The sequence below is a fragment of the Macaca thibetana genome, chromosome 6 (assembly GCF_024542745.1).
Source record: "Macaca thibetana thibetana isolate TM-01 chromosome 6, ASM2454274v1, whole genome shotgun sequence".
In the NCBI taxonomy this organism is placed as follows: Eukaryota; Metazoa; Chordata; class Mammalia; order Primates; family Cercopithecidae; genus Macaca; species Macaca thibetana.
This window is the reverse complement of record NC_065583.1, coordinates 87306669-87320263: the sequence shown is the minus strand read 5'-3', so window position 1 is coordinate 87320263 and position 13595 is coordinate 87306669. Positions and strand designations below refer to the sequence as shown.

The 13595-nt window shown below is 37.1% G+C and overlaps 1 protein-coding gene and 1 long non-coding RNA gene across 13 annotated transcripts in view; one reads left to right on the top strand and one right to left on the bottom strand.

Moving 5' to 3' along the window:
* The window catches only part of KIAA0825 (KIAA0825 ortholog), a 475219-nt gene that overhangs the window by 52239 nt on the left and 409385 nt on the right, over positions 1–13595 (bottom strand). The gene's annotated exons all lie outside the window — the stretch shown is intronic.
* LOC126956967 (uncharacterized) overlaps positions 1–13595 on the top strand; it is a 246048-nt gene that overhangs the window by 93153 nt on the left and 139300 nt on the right. For all 3 annotated transcript variants that reach the window (XR_007726619.1, XR_007726617.1, XR_007726618.1), the window contains exon 3: positions 12102–12179. This is a non-coding gene — a long non-coding RNA (uncharacterized LOC126956967). The remainder of the gene's footprint in view (positions 1–12101; positions 12180–13595) is intronic.

Genomic DNA, 13595 nt, shown 5'->3' with positions numbered 1-13595 from the left:
ACCGTGCCCGGCCCAATCTTAGATATTTTTATATAGTATTTTACTTTGATTCATCTCTTGCTAATAATTATCATGGATGCCATAATCCCTAGGCTCTTACTTGCTTGAGAATGTTGTCTTTATATTGGATCATATTTTATTGCCCTGGAAATGTTGCCATCCACCCATTGCTATGTAGAAATTGCTGCTTTGAAAAAGTTTAAGACACACCTGATTTTCCCCCATTCCATGACTTGCTTTGTCAGTTAGCATGCCCATATAATTTTATCCTTAGAGAACAGAAAAACTGTATTAGCATATGTTTTAACATTATTTTGTGTTAAGGTTTTTTTCAGATATAAAGGACACTTGCACTATACAGATCAAATCTTTCTTCAGTAAAGTTTTCTTATATGTTAGTTTTTTTGTTCCTTTATTTTCTTCAGAAATAGTAATTTTGTGATTCTTGGTTCTCCTTTTTCTCTCTGCTGCATCTATCATCTCTATAGTAATTTTTACATAGTTCTTTTAACCTAATTTGGTTTTTGAGATTTATTTTCTTTGTCTTTATTTCTCAATTCTAGCCTCTATGACTTTGTTTTGAAGAGCATATATTATAATTTTTATTGCCTTTAATGAGGCTTTTATGTTTGTTATGATTTCCAATTTCTCCTTCATTTCTTTATGAGTTTTCCAGATCAATTTTCATCTGCCACTATTTCGTTGTGTCACTTTTTTGAAGTCTTTTTAGATTGTTTTCTAGAGGCTGTGTTGTCTGTAATTCCTTAGAGACTCTGGAGAACTATTTTTTTTGAATACTTTCTGTGTTTCTCTGTGCCATTCCTCTTCAGATTATGTTCTTCATTTGCCTTTTGTTTATTGTCCCTTTTTCCTTCAGGTTTTATGCATAGGTCAAAGTTGGTTTCTTTTTGCTGATACGGTAAGCAGGATACCTTGTACAGGACAGATTGATTCTTATTTGTTTATTTGTGCTCTGTGGCTTTTTCAAAGAAGCCTGTATGTTTATTCTTATTATCTTCTTCAAAGGCTCTTCTGATTCTTGCATCATGAATATTATGAGGTCAGTGTTGAGAACCTTTAATCTAATGTCCAAATATTTCTTATACATCAAAGGTTTCCTGAAACTCACACCATGGTTTCTTTTTATCTCTTTCCCTGTCTCAGTGCTTGTCTGTCACAGTCCTTCAGTCTCTCCTATAAGGTCTCATCACTTTACATCAACCATTTATGGACTAACTTTTCCTTCCTTCCACCCTCAAGTGACATAGGATGTTTGCGAAAACAGTTTTAGGGCTTATATACACTGGGAATAGAGGAATTCGCAGAAGATCAAATCAATTCTGTAGAAAATACCACATTGCTGTTCTTTTCTGGTTTGGGGAGGTGGAAAGCATATTTCCAAAACAGTATCATTTTTAGTTATTTATTTTGAAATGATTTTATGTTGTTATATGAGGAATTATGTTTCTTTTACTCTCCAATTCAGAAATTGAGCCAGCAATGTTCTTTTCTCCTAATTAGGTTTTAGTTATATCTAGGGGCTCCCTAGGTGCCCATGGCCAGCAATTCTAATATAAATAAAAATGCAGTATCATACTCTGTTCTATTACAATCATCAACTGAGTTAAAGCAGAACCCACTGAGATGTCTACTAAACAGTGAAGGAAACATTTATGAAATGTGTGGTCCCCAGAAAGCACTTTTTACACTAGTTCCAAAACAACCCCAGGTGTTGCAAAGAGGTAAGTTTATATATCACCTTCTTTTTGAAATAATCATTTCCCACACCTTCAGAACTTTTCCCAGCAGCCCTGTCCTGGTTCTAGTCTGCCAGAGATCTTTGGCACTCATATAAAGTGGGAGGCATCTCCTCAGTGCCTACTCCTCATCAAGAGTGTTTGTAATTGAAGACCAAGACAGATAAAGGACTATTCTTCTGACTAGAACAGGTTTAACTCAAATTGGCTTGAATTATTTTATTTTTTCAAGTATATGTTCCCAGGTATCCTGGCAACATTTCACCCCTATGTTTCCGTGGTGTTTAAACACACAACAATATCACAATAACATAGAGGTAAAAAGGGGCTTTTAAAACAATTACAACATGGATTGAGCAGACCATAATACTTTCAAGAACCTGGATAAAACTGATAGGATTTGCCCTGTATCTTTCAAATCTTTTTTGTGCTTCCGGAATACAGGGGGGCTCACAGTCAAACACTTCTTTACCTTAAAGTCAGGCCGAACCTGTTCCTTAGGTTATGAAAAGCCAAACCATGGCTTCCATGCTTTATGCTATATTGGGGTCTAAGACAGTCTTAAGTTAGGCATAGGTGAACAATTGCAGAACTGTTCATTAATCATCATATAGAGCTATCAAATATATTTGGGCATATAGTTCCTGTGTTTTTGTTTTTTTAAGCCCATGAATATCTGAAATATTTATAAAACAAATGGTTTACAGGCCAGGCGCGGTGGCTCACACCTGTAATCCCAGCACTTTGGGAGGCCAAGGCAGGCGGATCACGAGGTCAGGAGATCGAGACCATCCTGGCTAACACAGTGAAACCCTGTCTCTATTAAAAATGCAAAAAATTAGCTGGGTGTGGCGGCGGGCGCCTGTAGTCCCACCTACTTGGGAGGCTGAGGCAGGAGAATGGCATGAACCCGGGAGGCGGAGCTTGCAGTGAGCCGAGATAGCGCCACTGCGCTCCAGCCTGGGCGACTGAGTGAGACTCCATCTCAAAAAACAAAACAAAACAAACAAACAAAAAAACCAAATGGTTTATAGTAGCATGCTGTAAGGTCATTTATTTTTTCCAGCAAATTAATGCACTTTACATATCTGTTTCAACTGAGGACTTAGAATGTCAATAAATATTCTTTCAGGGAAAATATCATTAAAGCTAATATAGAAAATATAAAGCAGAATAGCATTTGACAGACAAACTGTATATAAGTAAAACAAACAAACAAATAAAATTTAACAGACCTCATTTATTTTTGCTCACAGGTAAACTCAGTCCAAGATGCTAAGGAGAATTCTAAGCATAAAGCAAGGGAGAACACTTACCTCCCGGACTGACTTAAAAACATAAAGCTTACGTTTGAATTAATTAACATCTGTTATTCAACAATTCAATTCCACAAACATTTACTGTACATATAGTATAAGGCAATGAGTTAGATGCTATGAGATATTAACAGACATACCAGACATGAGTCTGACAGAGTGAACCATCTAGTAATTGGGAGATGAAGCACGTATACAGGTAACTGCAATGAAAGGCAAGTTGGCAATGCTACAAAATGCACAAACAAAAGGCTAAGACAGCACAGAGACCAGAATATTAACATCTAGCTGAGAGTTACAGAGAAGGCTTCATGTGGGAGTGAACATTTGAGCTGAAACTTAGAGGATGGGAAAGATGGAGCTGGGGCTGGAGATTGGGGAGGAATTCTAGATGAAGGGCGCAGCATGATCAAAGGCATGGAAATGTGAACGTATTAGAGTGTTTGTGAACAAATGGAGCATAGCTTGTCCAAGAGGGAGATGTGTTAGACAGTGGTGGAAAGAAGCAAGTGTTTGAACTTGAAAATGGGCCAGGGCTTATTCATACAAGAATAAGTAGTTTTCAAGTTTTGCTGTACATTCAGAATCACTCTGGGGATCCTATTAAAATTCTAGTTCTCAGGCCCATCCCAAAAATTTGTATGCAGTAAGTCTGAAGGATATTGGTCTGTGCATTTACATTTTCCGTGAGTGCTCTAGATCATTTTGATGTTTGTGGTCCACAGACCAAACTTTAAGAAAAACCCATGTGGGGATTGGAAAGGAATTCTTCAGGATTTAAATTTTATAATTTTAGGTAATGGAAGTTTTCATGTTTTTGCTCAGTGAAAATTCGGTCAGTTTCAGTAACTCTGTTTGAATTTGTTTATGGCATTAAATGTTTTTTATAACATGAAAACAGACAATGAGCTTTTTAAAGAAAACCATATTGATAAAATATAATCATAGAAACGCACATAACACATACACACACCCCTGAACAGTCCAGATTCTAGAAATCTCTATTCTACCAAAAACAGTGTTCAGAAAATGAAGCATGCAAGTCTAAAACTTCTGTAGTTTGAAATGTTGGTATTCAGAAGCAGGGTGAGACATCGAATGCTTTGCACATCAGTAGGTCTGGTAGAAAAGAAATTTAAATAAGAGATGAACTATGCTGTGGGGCAGTAAGGAGGACTTATATGTAGCTGACCTGTCAGTGTTAAGTTGAAAAGGGGTGTGCTCATGCTTGCATAAACCTCCATGCTACTTTTACTAATTAACACATGTAAAAATATTAGGAAAATTTTCAGTAGGGTAATGACTTTCTTTACCTGTTTATAATTTATTTTTCTTCTAAGCTTTTTTAATGGTGGCTAGAATCCTGCAGTAGACATTACATTCTTGATTTTTTTTGACAGCATTGCCACATTTCCATCCTTTTGGTGTTTCTTAATTTCAAACTCTGCATTTTGACAGCTCAACCCTGTTGATTAATGTCTTCTAGGAACCCCTATATGGCCTGCCTGTTAGTGATCTAATTTTGTGCTGGAATGCCTGGGCTGGTATGTTGAACCGATTCACCACCCAGGTGGCTACATTTGGACTAAATGAGCTGTGAAGGGTTTCATCTTTGCCCATCACAGTCTTCCTTCGCGGAGCCCCACAGTATGCAGCCACTGCTTCGACATGATTTGTCACAAGCCATCAATAGAAAATAAATTATTGCCATTCTCACTTGTCAATGGGCTTGTCTTCACTTCAGCTGGCCTAATGATTGGAAGCTCAAAGGGAACATTTCCCATCTTTGCGGAGCATGATTATGACCGAATGCACTGCTCCCCTATGCATCTTGGCCAGTAAAAACACGTAGGGAAAGCAAATTAATTGGCTGTTTTGCGCCAGTGATTAGAACATTACACTGAAGTCTGCAGCAGAAACTGGTATTAGGCAAGCAAGATTAGGTCGGTTCTGAGTTTTATTTGCTTAGTGCAACATGATTAGCAACTGCTTCATTCAAGGCTAGTGCACTTGCTGCTGCAGTAGAAAATCCTTATAACATAATGATGCTGCTTACTTTTAAGCTGATAAGCATGTTCCAGGCAGAAATCAAAATCTCTTTGGGAAGGAAGCAAATGAGGAAATGTAACAGAGAACTCATCAAATGGCTTTAGAGTCATTCTTATGTCTGGTACTTTTGAAAATTACATTCTTAGGAAACTGGCTCTGCAAGCTATATTTGCAGAATGTAGAGGTGGTAATTGTGTCAGTTCAGGAGACAAAGAATAAAAGGACCCAAGGAGCAATAAGAAGTAGAAGGTGACACCTTTCAATGAACTAACTAAAAATGAGCTTGCTTTAAAAGAAACATAAAATTCTTTTTTTTACAAACTACAGAAAGAGCTAGAAGAGCAAAAGATACCACGGCATCAAGTCAGACCTCATAATTAAATACAGAGATGCAATAGATCAAAGAAGAAACTGTATTAAAAAATTAGGTCTAGGGTGTGGGTTTAGTTTCCCTGTTAACAGCTTTGCCTGGAGTATAATGACAAGAGGCTTTATCTAACAGAATAATAAACAAAGATGTAGTGTACAAGTAAAAGAATGCCTGACACTTTAATTATTTTAAACATGATAGTGTTTTAGATTTTGGTCATGTCTCCAAAGCTAAGCAATTTTTATTATTGCCCCATCTTGTCTACCACTACCCAGGAATAAGAGAGACAAAAATACTAGCAACAAAGATCAAAATCTGAGTTCCTGGCTTCCATTTTCTCTGGCCTTCTCAGTGGGTTATTTTTCCATCTTTTTGTCTGTTCTTTAGCCTAGAGATGTCTCAAGAACACAACTAAAACTTCAGATGATGTACAGTTTAGAAACACTAACAGTGTAGTTTCATGTTCATTTAATTTAGCTTGGGTTTCACCTGTGACACAAAGAATGACACCTGTGGTTTAAGAACACTAAACTGCCCCTTCTTGGTACCAGTAACTCAAATGCATGGAAGTTTCTCCACATGTTATAGACATTTTGGTTTACAAACTCTTTGTGGTTTTATTCCTGTCCCCTTCATATGAATTGCTATCTTCTGGTATTTAGAAACATAGGGTTATTAGGCTCCCAAGTCACCCCTTTGGTGTCTGGATTAAGGTCTCAGGTTATCACGCTGATTCCTTCCTTCACATGGTTAGTGTTCCTTGCTCTAGGAAGGCTTCCCTGAACAATGCCTTATTTGCCCCCATCCTGAACTGTATTTCCAGCTTCCTCTATTGAAGCACACTAGATCTTTTACTTCTCCTTCACATTCTTGTCTTAGATTATTAAAGTAAGATCTATCTTCTGTATACTTTGTCCACTATCTTGAGTCCTACCTGCAATTCATTTTTTCTCTTATCTTTGTATTTTGCCCTTTTTTTTTTTGTAGTTTGCAGACCCTGTTCCCTACTGGATATTATCTGCATCTGATCATATTGGATCCAAGTGAAGATTCTTCATTTTATTTAACTCCAGGATCATCATATTTTCTTACAAAGCATATCCTTAACTATGTTCTCAGATATAACTAGGTATTTTATACATATGTACCTGAATACAAATTGATGCCTTTTAGAAATTATGTGCCCATACCTGAATAAACACTGGCAAGTTAAGTGAGAGATTATCTGATATATATGAATACATGATGTTACTCTTCATTAATACATAGGTGGAATTTGCTAGCCAATGGCTGCCTTAATCTATGCTATTTATTCAATGATTGCTATTAATATTAAAACTATTGTATGATTTCAACATATACTTGTGATACTTAATATTTATTAGATAGTGAGGATTTATACGATAAACATTTGTCCCCCATGGATTTGTGCCTGAAAGAAGAAATATTTTAAATGCAAAGTAACCTCGTGTTTCTCAAACTTTTCCCAAACAAATAAGTGAAACGATCGAATTCTTCAAAGTGAAAATAAACACTCTTGTTTCATACAGTTTTGTTTATATATTGCCCATAATTAGATTTATGGAAAGAGTTCAATGTCAAGACTGGAAAATGGTGTCTTACGGAGCCACTGTATCAAGGTTTTACAACATACATGTGAACATTTAGGAGACAACTTCATCAAGAAACATGAAGAGTCTGAGATTTTTCCCTTGCTTTTAAGCTAACCAGATAGCCTGCTAAGATTTAATAAATGCCAGCAGAAGACATAAGGCTATCAGGAGAGAGGCAAAGACCTTAATTACTCATGGCACTGTGGGCAACATAAGCTTCACATTTACGTTGGATACCCTTGGTCACCCCACTCCCAAGTCTCACAGGAGGAATGCAGAGTGGCCCAAGTGGATACTGCATGTACAGTGAATTTGTGTCACGGCTAAGGAAACTCAGTTTGGGAACCCCAATCTTATTAGGGGGCTACTAGCAAACCAGCCCGACCTTTGCCCAGGAAGGAGTCATTATCTTTATTATCCCATTAGAGAAATAAATCTGCTTTCTGCCCTGAGGGACTCAATATCTTGAGGCTGTCTGCTATGCAAAGCTCTTTGAACAGATAGTCTGGGACAAAAGCCATCACAAGACATGTAAAAATGCCATGGAGAACTACCATCTTAACAAAGTTTTAAATAATATGAATCATATTAATTATTAAGAGTACTTATATGATCCAGATTACTGTGTAAAATATGTTATGTACATTATCTCGTTTAATTCTATCAATAGCTCTATGAAATAGGTAATATTATCCCATTTCATAGATAAGGAAATTGAGGCACTCTAAGATACGTAACTTGACCAAAGACTTAGGATTGTAACTCCTGTTTGTTTGACTCTTGGGTGTTTCACAGGCTCTCTCCCCACAAAAGACTTTTTCTCTGGTGTTCTCCATCTCAATCAATGACAGCATTCATCCAGTGGCCACAGGAGAAATTTGGGCATCATAATTTTCCTTTTTTTCTGGTTTCATAAACCTCCAAGTCCTATTGATATTTTCTAGTATATAATAAATATATCTTGAATGAGTACTTTCTGTTGGTAATATAAGTTAGACTACCATTATCTCTGGCTAGAATGGCTGCAATAGTGACTTCCAAATTGATATTGCAGTCTCCTATTCCACCCTCCTAATACTACCTCTTTTAGCTAGAATCAGCTCTCTACAAAGCAATCTGATGACGTTATTTCCCTATCTAAAACCTTTCAATGATTCTCCATATATTTATCCTCAGGTTAAATATAAATTCCTTGAACAGCCCACAAAAGGCCTTTATGATGGGGCCCAGACTCATCTGTTATCTACTTAGCCCTTCGACTTTGACTTCCCACCATAAACAACATTGTTTATGTCTGGGAAAGTCACATTCTCACTCACCTTGAGTGATACAGGTGCTGTTTTCTACTTTGGAATATTATTTCCATCTTCACCTTCACTTCTCTGCCCCTTCCCTCCAGCCTGGCCTGGCCAACTCCTATTAAGATGTCATTCCCACCCTTTCTCTTGTTCCAGGAAGCACCTGTACTTCTCTGATCATGGCACGTAACATGCTGGACTGTAACTGCTTTGTTATCTGTCCATGCATACTACTTTCAACTCCAGGATGATAGGAACTGTGTCTTATTTACCATTTTATTTAAAATGCCAAAGTACCTAGCACACATCACATACACAATGACTTATTTTTATTTTTAATTTTTAGAGATGGAGTCTTGCTAGATTGGCCAGCTGGTCTCAAACTCCTGGCCTCAAGGGATCTACCTGCATCAGCCTCCCAAAATGCTAGGATTACAGGCATGAATCACTGCACCCGGCCCTGGATAATTTTTAAATTAGTACATGGGTATACACGTAAATGAGTAAATGAGTAGACAGAAAATATTTCCTATATTTTCCCTGCAATTAGTGTGCTGCATGGAAAAGAGGATCTCTATAAAAATCATATCCTTCCCTCCTATATCAAGTAATTGGAAAAATATTTATTTGAAAGGAAATAAAAATAAAACCCTCGAAAAAATAACCAAAAGGAACCCCTTTTAAATAGACTTATTCATTGAGGCAAACCAATTATATAAGAGAAGTTTCTTTTCATTTTACCCTTGTCTCACTTCAACATCCTCTCCTGATGGTAGCATCACCCTTCCCTTCCCCCAATACCTGAAGTGTTCGGCTGACTTTAGTTGCTCTGAGCCCTCCACTCTAGTGGCCCTAGGGCTTGTATTCTCTGGGAAACTCCTCTGGTCCTGAGCCATCTTTATTCTTGCCTCAATCAAACCAAATTTCTTCCTACCCTCCTTGCAAATATAACCCTGTCTGATGTCTTAATGGCTCCTCATGGCTTAAGAAATTATTTTAGCATTTTAGAAGTTAAAATGCCTCAATTCAGTTGAAAGGTAGATAATAGTAAGTACTTGAGTAACTGTGACCAGTTACTGAACTTTAAGACACCCTTCAAATCATATTTTCCAGGAAAACTCTTTTCTTTACATTCATGTGAGGGCCTAGCCTGAGTTTTGAGAAAAAAACAACCAACAAACAAACAGCAAAACAAAATAAGAAAAAAAAAAAAAAAAAGAAACACCACTGAAATATTTTGAATATACACATGAAATTCAATATTTGGTCAAGATGAGGATAATCTAAATCAAAATATTAAAGTGACATTAACTTGTTTCCTATTTATATTCATTAATGAAATACAGCAGCCAAGTTTTTTAAAAAGACAAGAGAAAAGTGAAAGTTTCAGAGGGGTGGCTTTGGAAGTTGACAGCACTAGGTGACAAGTGTTCAGGGGATCAGACAACAAGAGGGAATGATGGTGAAGAAAAGGAAAAGAAAGCTCAAAAATGGCAATCAAGAGAAGATAAAGGCAGAAAATAAATCTGAATCTATTACCAAAGGAAAGCAGAAGCTAATGAAAGTGGTAAAAATAAAAGATGGACCAAGTGTGCATAATGCAGAAATGTCCATCTGGCAGGTACATTGCGCATAGGCCAGAGGAGAAACCAACATGAGAAACACATCAGGACAAAGAAAAGGCCGGTGGTTGGGAATGGAGAAAAGGGATTCAACGGAATAAAAATTTGTCCTTAGGCTTAGTGTGGGAGTTGTGAAGAGTCAAATACATTTTTTTTCAAATTGATAAGTTCAAATATTGACAAACAATGTAGAAATATGGTTTTGTTTGGAGATAAATATGAGGTGAAGATGGAAAGAAAGATTGAGGAATAAAAGTCTGTTCTCTTTTATTACTGAAAATCTCATTTGCCTAAGTAGTCTACTTGCTTTCTGTGCTTCTCTCTTCCGATTTTCCCTTTTTAATCTTAATCTAACTTGGCCTTGCTGAGACTTAAACTGGTGAATGGTTCTTCTTTCCTGAAAAGCTTTCCTCGCTTGATTCCTCACACTCTTCTCTCCTGGTTGCCCTCCTACTCTTAGCTCCTCCTCCATCTGTCTCTAGCCCTCTCCTCTTAACACTATAAACCCATCCTTGGCCATCTCATAACCTCACATCTCATAAACCCCTAAGCATCCCTAAGGACTCTCGTGACCCAGACTTCCCTGATAAGCTCTGAATCCATATTTGTTATTCTAGACAGTTTCATCACTATGATCTCCTGGCACTTCAATCTCCAGACTAGTACTCATTATCTCACTGTCCACTTCCTGTTCCTGATGGTCCCATGCCGGGTTCCTCTAGTATGATTTTGGTGTGTCTAGGAAAGATAACCCAACTCATCCCATAAAAAAAGAGGCTCTCTCCCAACGTGCTTTCTTTAGGCTGGTACAATACCCCCAACACATCACCTTAACATTATTGTTAGTTTGGAACTATAGATGAGCTGGTTTATTTGGCCCTAAGTAAGTATTGGTTCTCTCCAGTTGGAGAGAGAAGAAAGCAGGGTAAGAATATGGTAAAGCAGTGTAAATGAATATGGTAAAGGAAGATCACTGTGGAAGTAAATGGAAGGGATTTGGCCTGAATCTGAAAATTCAGTCTGGGACTCTTTAGGGGTGAAGGGGGTAGTAGTGGGAATAGAGACGAGAAAAATTTGTACGCTGAGAGAAACATTGGTGGGAGGCTGTTCCATTCAGATGGAGTGGAAGGTAGGTTTAATTGCTGCTATTGGGCTTTTTTACCTGATTTTTAACAGGAGGAATCCAGGAGGAATAAAGGGATTAGCCTGTGATAAGAGGGGATAAAAGGCAAGGATTACATGGTCCTGGGGGACCCAGGGCTCCTGTTCATACTAAAGGGCTTGGTCTATCCTGAACAGGTTAACATGAACACCACTATGACCATATTTGGGGAGGAGAGCCATTTTTCTCCGTCTTCTCACTTCCCCCACATAGAAAAGATTCACAAGAATTGTCTCTAAGAACTTCTCAATGCAGCAGTATTGGATTAGACAAGCCACAAAGGAACAGGAAATAGCTTCCTAATTTTTTTTCACATATTTAATTCTCTACCGTTGCCCTTTATTTGGTGATAGTTTAGGAAAACTGAAAAGTACAGAAACAGATTAGATGAAAATCCATATTTAATCCTCCAGTTGTCAAATTTCCATGAATCTATGTTAATTAAATAACTTGAATCAGGTCCTCATTTACACATTTACTCCTTAATTATTGTGATTATCTTGACTTTAAAATTCTGCATCAACTGGAAATGAGTCCCACAAAACAAAAAATATTATGACATATCCATGTTGACATAAGAGGAAAATATGAACATTTCAAAGGATTTTTTTCTCTTTTACTATGTATACATGTAGGAGGTTGAGTATGAAGTAACTATTCAAACATTTCAGAACTCGAATATCTTGATAACCAAAGGAAGCATTTAAAAATTTAAATTATTCATATCTTTCATTTTCTATCTGGTGAGTGTAGACACCATTTTCAAATGCCTTACATGTCATTTAAAAAAACTTTCCTTAAAATGGAAATAAATAGCATAGTGAAAAAACTTAGCAAGAGAATAAAAGACTTTTACTCTTACAAATATACATTCTCAGTGGTATCTGATTTCACATCTTTTGCTTCCATTACAGCCGAGCAGAGCCCCATAAATGAGAAGCCACGAAGACTTGAGGTTATACAGTGATCCACAGTTGCCACAGAACTGAGCAGTGAGTGAAACCCTGGTGTCACACCTGCGATTTCATCATGGGCTGAACTCCTGGTCCACTGAGCAGCATATTTAGTCATACATACCCATACTGTAGATAGCCCTATATTTTGAAATGACAGTCTTGATTTAAGTTTTGCTTTCTGAAAACGTACTTCAAAGATAGAGAATTATTAGACCAGGGCAGAGAAGATAGAAGTATAGTCCAGGAAGAACACTTTTGTTATTCATATATTTATATCAGTGTTTTTTAAAAAGGGACACACAAATAATATTATAGAGATTGAATGTGCAGTAGTGAGAACATAAGAACTATTTGGGACTGAGAAGTATATAATACTACGGGATTGTGTGAATAATACTTAGATTCACTTATAAGGCGATACATTTTTTATCAAAATAAGAAGGTGGGGATGCTGCAAACGTCTCATTGTTGGGCCTTCTTATAACTCTTGGGTATATTGCCCAACAGTATTACAATCATAAAGCTCATTGAGTCAAGGTAATGAAACTCAGGGAACATTGAATATATGCAATGTTTGTTTACAAAATCATCATGTGATAGAATTACAATAAAACACAAACATGTAGGTATTCTAAAAATGAAACACCATTAGTAACTCCAAAGTTAGTAAAGGATGTGGGCTTACCAAGAAAGCCATATAATTATATTTATATCTCAGTTTCACATCAAAAAGCAAATATTGGAGCAGTAATGACACTCCTTAGAAATGACTTGAATGAATGCTTCTGGAATCCTAAACTTCTTATAGTTTCCCAAGCTCAAATGCTGTTTCATACCTTTTACTCATGCTTTTCTTCCCTGTGCCTTGAACACCTTAGCTTCTGTTTTTACCTAATTCCTTCTCGTCCATCTAGACTGAATTCTAACCAATTTATTTTTGGAAAATCTTGACTGACTTCACAGGCTGGGTTAGGGATGCCTCTCCATCCAAAAGCATTCCAAGCATATTTCCAATCATGATAGTTCAAAGGATTTGCCGCACTGTAAGTGATGTGAGGGCAAAGAATGTGTATACCTTTTTATCTTTTATTTCCCTGCTTTGGAAGAGTGTTTGTCACTTAGTGGGTATCCAAGGAAAGACTGTTGAACTAAACCAAACTGCAGCAGCAAACATTCCAAAAGTGTGAGGAAAAGGGAGATTGCCAACATACCATAGAGTTGATTTCATGCTATGATTAAATTGGAGGGCCTTGTCCATGAACTTACTCCATGTATCCTGCCTCTACCCTCTAATTTATGCTCCTTCCTCCTCACTGCATATTTCTTCCCAATGTCACCTGCTAACATCGTACTTATCTGCTTCCAGATCTCCATCAAATTTCTTGTTCTCCATGAATGTATTTTCCAACTGGATACTATTCCTCTGCTCTTAACCTATAGATTTTTTTTTCG